Below are 7,969 nucleotides of genomic sequence, written 5' to 3'. Positions count from 1 at the left end.
TCGCTTGACAACACCACACTGAGCTGATGCAGACCTCAGCCCCCCTCACAGCCCCCCCACAGCCGCTTCAGCTGTTTATTCTTGGGCTTTAACAATTGGGATTCTGACTTGGAGGAGCGGGCGCCCTGCACTGCCCTCTGACCTGCCGTCGCCTTGGCAACTGGAGCCCGGTAGGCCTGGGCTCTGCGTTAGGATTACAGATCCTGAATTCACAATCTTGCTGCTCCCCTGCAAGCAGCAGCAGTGGCAACATGCAGGATCTTCAGCTAGACTGAAGGGGACAGAGAAGAAGGGTCCCCAGGGGCCAGCCTGAGATATGGTGAGAACCTGGGATGCACACAGGTGACTTGGAGAGTGGTGCCCCCTTGGCAGCCTCCAGAGGGTTGAGCAGGGTCCAAAGCCCTATTCCACTTATGAGGTCTTCTATCTACTCCCTGGAAACTTTCTTTCTGGTGGAGCCCGGAAAGCAGAGGCGAGGCTTCTTCATTTACCCCCCTTTTTCCCCCTCAGTCAGCCCCCTACCATGCCCAGAGCTCCAAGTGCCAGCAGACTGTGCCCCTGCCGTGCCCGCCGCCATGGCAACAGGCCCCCTCCCTTACCAGCTCTGCTCCTTCCTCCCCCCACACTAGCAGCCAACTGCCCCAGCTGAAACCGGAGCCGATGCATCTGTGAGCCTCATGCCCAGACCCACATTCCATTTCTGTCCTCTGTCCCCCCCAGTTCTGGCGACGACATCTCCTGTCCTCCTCCTCCTCCTCCTCCCTCAACGCCCCCTCCTTCCTCTCCTCTGCCTACTCCTGCTGTTCCCCCCTACACTCTATCACTCAGTGTCTTTCCCATCTTCCCGCCCCATCCCAGTGTGTCTCACCCTCAGACTGTCTCTGTTGGTCTCTGGGTGTGTCAATCCCTCTGTCTCCAGCTCCTGGGGTTGCTGGTTCTCTGCCTCAGCCTGTCTGTGGCAAGCTCCTCAGGCTCCTTATCCATCTCTTCCCCTCTGTGTGTGTGTGTGTGTGTGTGTGTCTTTGTCTCTGCATCATCCTGCTTGTCTCTCTCTTTGTCTTTTTCTTTCTCCTTCTCTATCTCTCTCTTCCTGAGTCTCTTTCTTGCTATTTTCTTTCCACTGGCATGCTGGTCCTCTCTCCCTCTGTCTGTCTCTCACCCTTTCCCTCCCTATCTCTTTCTCCTTAAGCCTTACTCTGCTCTGTTTCTCTTGCCCCCATGTTCATTCTCTCTCTCCCTGGATCTGAATCTCCCCCTTGCTCTCTTCTCTTTGACTCTCTCTTCTAAATATATAGATTTCTTTCAGGGCTGGGCCTTTCAGTTCTCCTTCCTCTATTTCCTATGTGATCTTTTTTTTTCACAGCCCCTGGTTAGGGAGCTTGGGGGGGGGGCTTCCAGAGTTAGTACCCCTTCTAGTAGGAGCCAAATGTCCTGGAAGCCCCATTGAGCATATGTAGTAGAACTGAAATGAGGCAGGAGTCTGGCTCGGCGCCTATAGCTCAACCGGCTAAGGCGCCAGCCACGTACACCTAAGGTGGCAGGTTCGAATCCCCAGCCCGGACCTGCCAAACAACAATGACGGCTGCAACCAAAAAATAGCCGGGCGTTGTGGCGGGCGCCTGTGGTCCCAGCTACTTGGGAGGCAGAGGCAGGAGACTCGCTTGAGCCCAGGAGTTGGAGGTTGCTGTGAGCTGTAATGCCATAGCACTCTACCCAGGGGGACAGCTTGAGGCTCTGTCTCAAAAAAAAAAAAAAAAAATGAGGCAGGAGTCTAAGGTTAAAGAGTTTGCAGAGAGTGGGACACCAAGAAACAAGTGCAAGGCTTCCCATTGCAGGGTTTCAGAGGATGCACTCCATTCATCTAGTCTACCTTCCTTTAGCCTAGTGGGGGCAGAGGGTAGTCCTAGGGCCTAAGCTTGCCCAAGAAGCTCCCTAGCTATAAGGATGCAGAGGAGGGCTTATCTAGGCCTCACTGGTAACTGAGATTTGTCCCCTCTTTTGCCATAATGGTGGCTGTCTCAGACTATGCCTCAGTTTCCCCCAGTGATACAGGGATATTACCCGTGCTCTATATCTGACTTCTTGAAAGTACTTTGAGTTCCCGGAGCAAAGTCAAAGTTATGAGGAACAAGGAAAGGCTAGAGTGACTCCAGCCCCCTTGCTTACCAGCTCCAGGGGACTCCACACAGAAGAATTTGTCTCAGGGCATGGATAGAATCAAGTCCTGTCTCCTTAAGTGTTGGGTGGAGGATAGCGCCCCGCCTCCCCCCTAGACTAGCGGCCCTGCCGGGCCCTCCCTCCCAATCTGGGCAGTGGCCTCTGTCCTTCCTCCCTTGTCCCTCTTCAAGGCATGAGCTTGGAGTCATAGGCAAACAGGCCCTGGGGTGGAGGAGCCAAGCCTCCAGAGCCCAGGCCTTGCCTCTGGGTGTGGTGAGGTCTGGTCAGACAGACAGTTCTAGGACCCTGGGGTCTGGGCACTACTTACCAAGGGACCAGGCGGGGGAGTAGGGGTGCCTGGGGGAGGCGGGTTGCACGCAAGGCATGCTGGGCCCCCTCGGCGGGTGGGTGGGGGGAACAAAGCTGGCATCGAGGCCTCAGCTAAAATTAGCCGCTTCCCTGCGCGGGAGCGAGCATGCCTGCCAGCCGCCCAGATCGCCGCTGCCTCGGCAGGCCATCTGTCGCCACGTTTTGCTCAGTCCCCCAGGGCCCCCCAGCTCTAGCCACCCCCAGGGGCTAGAGGGACTACGCTCTGAGGCTGTCCCTGACTAGGGCTCTGGGCTCTTCTGCTGTCATGCTGTGTGACCTCAGGTTAGGCCTGTACCTCTCTGGGCTCCTACATGACGAGGGGACCCTGAACACTAACATCCTAGAGTCCCTACTCCTTCCAAGCACCAAGTGCTGGAAGTGGTAAGGGCTGCCTTCCTCCCTTAGAGCTGCTCCTCTTGTCCATTATTTGAAGGTGGGGCAAGTGGAGTTTAGGATAAAGGTGGGGGCATGTATGAAACTCTTGTCAGATTCCTCCGTCTTTGCTAAGTGGTAGGGCAGCACTGTATCCAACAACACCCCGACATTCCTCCTCCCTCACCCCTGTACACATGTGCATGTGCACGCACACAATCTATCAGTCTTAAGGAAATAGTTCCATGTGGGAAGCCAGGCGGTAGCAGCTGAGTTCAGTTGATACTTGCTCTGTATCTTGGGTGAGTAGTCTCTAGTCTTCTCTTATCCTGTTTCTCCCACTTGAAGAAGCTTCCCATTTATGCAACACCTGGCCACTTTGTGCCACATTGTCTTATGAGGCTGGCACCATTGTCCCTACTGTACAGATGAGGAAACTGAGGTACACAAAAATGAGGATCCTTGTAAGGGAGCAGTGGAGCCAGAGTTGAACTACTTTGTCCTTCACACAGCCCTGCAGTACACTGCTGCTGTCCTCCAGCTTCAGCTTCTTTCTGACCCTGGCACTTGCCTGCTGCCATCCTTTCCTCCTTCCCTCTCCTCAAAGCCAAAGAGGCTGAGCTGCTGCTCCAAGGTCACTCAGCTTTGCCCCTGAGGAGTGCAGACTTGAACCCAGGCCTCTTGGCTCTGGGCCTCCCTCACCACTATGGCCAGCAGGCTGGGCCTGTTCCCTGAGTGAGTCATGCCCCTGGACTTTGGCCTCCTTGTCCCCAGCTCTGTGGCCTAAAGTTTGGAGAGGAGGACCTTTGTAAGGAAGAGGGGCTCCCCAGGCAGTGGGGGTCTCAAGCTATTGTCCCATCTCAGTGAGTACATGGTGACAGCAGCCGATAGCCCCCACCCTCTATACCTCTCTAAGTAGTCTCGCAGAAACAGCTCCTTTCGGCCCTCCCTCCACCACTCATTCTCCACCCTCTCTAGATACACAGACATTAAATTAGAAGTGGGGTAGGGTAGGGGGTGGGGGAGGTGGCATTTCCAGGTAGTCTGTGTACCCAGGCAGCTTCCTCCCCAGCACTGCTCTCCCCCAGCACCACTGGGTTGCCCAGGCTGGAAACCACAGCACCTCCCCTTCTGGTGTCCAGGGACCAAGGTCACACCCAGAGCCTGTGTGCCTCCAACCTCCTCTTGGGGCCAGTGGTGTTTGTCACTGGGGCAACGTGTAGCTGTGCCCAGCTCTGGCAGTGCTGGGGTGACATTCATGCCTTGTGAGCTGTGACGCCTCTGCAGACAGAGGACAGCACCACCCAGGCTGGTGACAGTGATGGGAGGGGTAAGGTGGGCTATCACCTGTCCAAAGCAGTCAGGGAAGTGACACGTCATGTACCCATCTTGCAGTCTGGAAGGAGGATTCATAGGGAAGAGGTGAGGCTGTGTCCTTGCCTCGTGCTATATGGTAGGTGAAGGGGTCTATGCCTTCCTAACACCTCACACACCTTATGTGTGTACAAGTTCTCCATGCATCCTACATCCTGTCTGTGGGTGTAGTGTTCCCTGGTTGTGTGTTAGCTATACTGTTGTAAGATGCAACAGCCTGTGTACCTGTACCATACTATCTGGGAGTGTCAGATGTGCCCGTCTTATGTTTTGTGGTGAAGCTACAGGTTATGTGCTTAGCTCATCCTGTTAGGAAGGGTTGTCACCATGTGCCTGTCTCTGTGGCTGTTGTGTGTGAGAGGTGTCACCATGTGCCTGTCTCATGCTGTTGTGGGGAGTGACATGTGTGATTATCTCATGCTGTTGGGAAGTTGTCAGTAACTTGGGAGCTCGTCTCTCACCCTTAAGAGACAACATGTTGCCCAGTGATATGGGGCTGGCAGTTGGCAGGGCCTTCCCTTGCAGACCACAGAGCACCAGAGGGCTGGCCAGAGGAAACGGTGAAACCCTGGCCATGGGGATAAGTGTGGGCTGGGGAGTCCCAGTCCCTCATAACCTACCTTCTGACCCAGATGCCATGCCTTGGGACCATTCCATTCCCCAGGAGAAAGACCCTATTTTTAAAGATAAGCAGGAAGGAGCCTCTGGGGCTGGGGCAGGTGTGTGACTACAGAAGTGTCATACCAAGCGGGGTTTGTAGAGGGGCTATGTCCCCAAGGACCTGGGGACCCTATTCCCTGCCTCTTCTGCCCCTGAAACTGTTAAACTAATTAAGGCTGTGGAGCCGCAGGATTAATCGGGGCAGCTCGGCGCGGGCCAGGAGCTCAGGTAGTCGATTAGTGCGCCGAGGAGGATATTGGATTTCTGAACCGCAAGTCAGCACTATTCGGGCCTGTTATCTCTCTGAGGCTCGAGGGTCAGGAGGCGGGAGACTGGGCGCCTGGCCACCCCCGCCCAGCCAGGCCGGGCGTCATTCCCCCTGCCCACTCACACCAGCTCCAGCCTGTCTGCTGCCCACACGGGCCTCACCCCAGCCTGCTCCCCAGCCCACCCTATCTCTGCCTCGCCATCTCTTTCTCAGGCTCCCGTGGAAACATCCAGCCCCTGGTCCTCCCCTTTCCTGCATCTCCATCGGTCTCTCCTCGGCGGCGAGCCTCCTTTCTGGCTCATTCTGGGCCTGCCTCAGGCACCCTCTCTTCAGCCTCTGACCGAGCCTCAGCCCCTCCCTATCTTCCTCTCTTCCTTCTCTGTCAGCCCTCTCATCCCTAGTCTCCATGTTTGTGTTACTGTCTCTGTCAGTTTGGGTTCATCTCTGTCTGTCTCTCAAGTCTCTCTGTCTCTCTTTCTCTTCCTCTGTGTGTCTATGTCTCCCTGTATATCTTTCTCCCTCTTCTGTCTTTTCCTCTTTCATTCTGGTGAGCGCTCTCTCTCTCTGTCTTTCCCTCTCTCTCTCTTGTGTGGTCTCGGCTGGTGTCTGCAACCAGAACAAATCTCCCCCAGCCAACACCCCCTGAACAAGGAGGCCAGAGCAGCTAATGGGAAACATGTGATTCTGCCTTGCGCCTGGAGCACCGTGAAGGGAGCCTTGGTCCCAGCCCAGCCTCTGCTCCCCCCTTGCCACATTTCCCCCACCACACTGTCCTCTGCCTCCCAGCGTCCCCAGCGTCCCCCCCAGCCTGTGTGGGCAGAATCATAAGGTTCTCAGTCACTTAAATTTGGGGGACTGCTGTTTATCAACCAGGAAGTATCAGGTTGTGGAGGGGCTGGGGGCAGCTTTGTTCCTTAGGTGTCCCCCCCTAGGGCCAGGCAGACCCCATGGAGACTCCCCACACACACACCCTGCATCGCCACCACCATATGTAGGAGAACAGGGCCAAGATGAGCTGAGCTGTGGGGACCTAGATGGGGGGCAGCCAGTCCACCCCCATTGGAGGGCTCTGGGGCCACCCAGATTTCCATCTTTTCCTTCTTCCTGAGCCTCTGGGGAGCTGCAGAGGTGGGGGCTCCCCAAGGGCTTGGGAGCTGCTGGGCTGTGTTTCTGTGCCCACCCAACCACAGGGAAAGGGGGGATGGATCAGAGGAGGGAGGCTCTGGCAGGTTGGAATTCTCCTTCTCTGCCTGTGGATAAATTGTCCCTAATCCAGGCTTGGGGAGTTGTCTGGCTCCTACAGAGAAAGAGAGAAAGAGAGAGAGAGAGGGAGGGTGAGCGAAGGAAGGAGGGAGGAGGGAAGCAGGCACATACAAACACAGTGACACAGACATACACACTGTCTCACAAAGGGTCTCTCACATGTAGACACACATTCGCACATGCTGCTGAGTTACACAAAGGTACCACGCAAACACTGAGACACATAGACCTGCTCACACATGTTGACACTGTCACATGACACATAGCTTTACTGGCACAGACATACAATGACCTAGCACAAGGACCTACTGACATACACAGAGACATAGTGATGTACAGACACACTATGACAAGGTCATATAAATCCACACATGCATGGTCTCATGCACAAGCACTGACTGGCCCGTGGTGAAAGAGACCCACAGGGACACTGTGACCAGTCACGCTGCCACACCATGACCCTGAAAACCCAGAGAAAGGCAGAGGTAGGAGGGAGGCAACACTGATCCACAGTGACACCAGTGCCCGCAGTCACAGGCCTCGAGATTGGAAACCTGCAGGGACCGCAGAGGATCCGCTGCACGCCCCCATGCCCTGCCAAACACACATCCAGAGAGCTCTGAGACAGGCAGGAGCCGGCTTGGCTTCTGACACAGAGGATGCAGAGAGCCAGGCGGAGTGTGCGCAATCCCAGGCACTCTCACATTGAGGACAGCTGGGCCCACCTTGTCACACACTGGCTCAGCTAGACACATACACACACAGACACACACAAAGCTGGGTAGAAAGAAATGTAAATAGTGCACATACCCACACAGAAACAACTGAAGACACTGACACCAGTACACAGTCAGTCTGGCCTCATACATGTACACACACTGCTGACCACTCCAACCTCGACTGAGCAAACACAACAAGCCCACATGTGTACATTCTTAAGTATGTATGTGCCCACACATACAAGAAATACACACAGAGACATACAAATAGGCTGCATCCAGAAACCAACATACAGGTGTGTTCATCCAGGCAGTTGAACATTCAGACATGCAGTTATGTGGCAGAATCTCTATCACACATATGCAAATTCCCAGGCAACCAGAACCTCTGAGCATCACATGATGCCTGGTTTCTGGACCCCCTCTGAGCTTTAGTACAGTCGTTAGAGAGGCATACATGAGAGCAGGAAGCAGGGAGGTGTTGAGGAAGGCCATGGGTTGGGTCTTCAAAGAAATAGGCGGCTCGGTGCCTATAGCTCAACTGGCTAAGGCGCCAGCCACCTACACCTAAGGTGGCAGGTTCGAATCCCCAGCCTGGACCCGCCAAACAACAATGATGGCTGCAACCAAAAAAGAGCCAGGCGTTGTGGCGGGCGCCTGTGGTCCTAGCTACTTGGGAGGCTGAGGCAGGCGACTCGCTTGAGCCCAGGAGTTGGAGGTTGCTGTGAGCTGTGATGCCATGGCATTCTACCCAGGGGGACAGCTTGAGGCTCTGTCTCAAAAAAAC

The sequence above is a fragment of the Otolemur garnettii genome, unplaced genomic scaffold, assembly GCF_000181295.1.
Source record: "Otolemur garnettii isolate 467f Iridium unplaced genomic scaffold, OtoGar3 scaffold00156, whole genome shotgun sequence".
NCBI lineage: Eukaryota > Metazoa > Chordata > Mammalia > Primates > Galagidae > Otolemur > Otolemur garnettii.
This window is presented reverse-complemented; position numbering follows the sequence as displayed.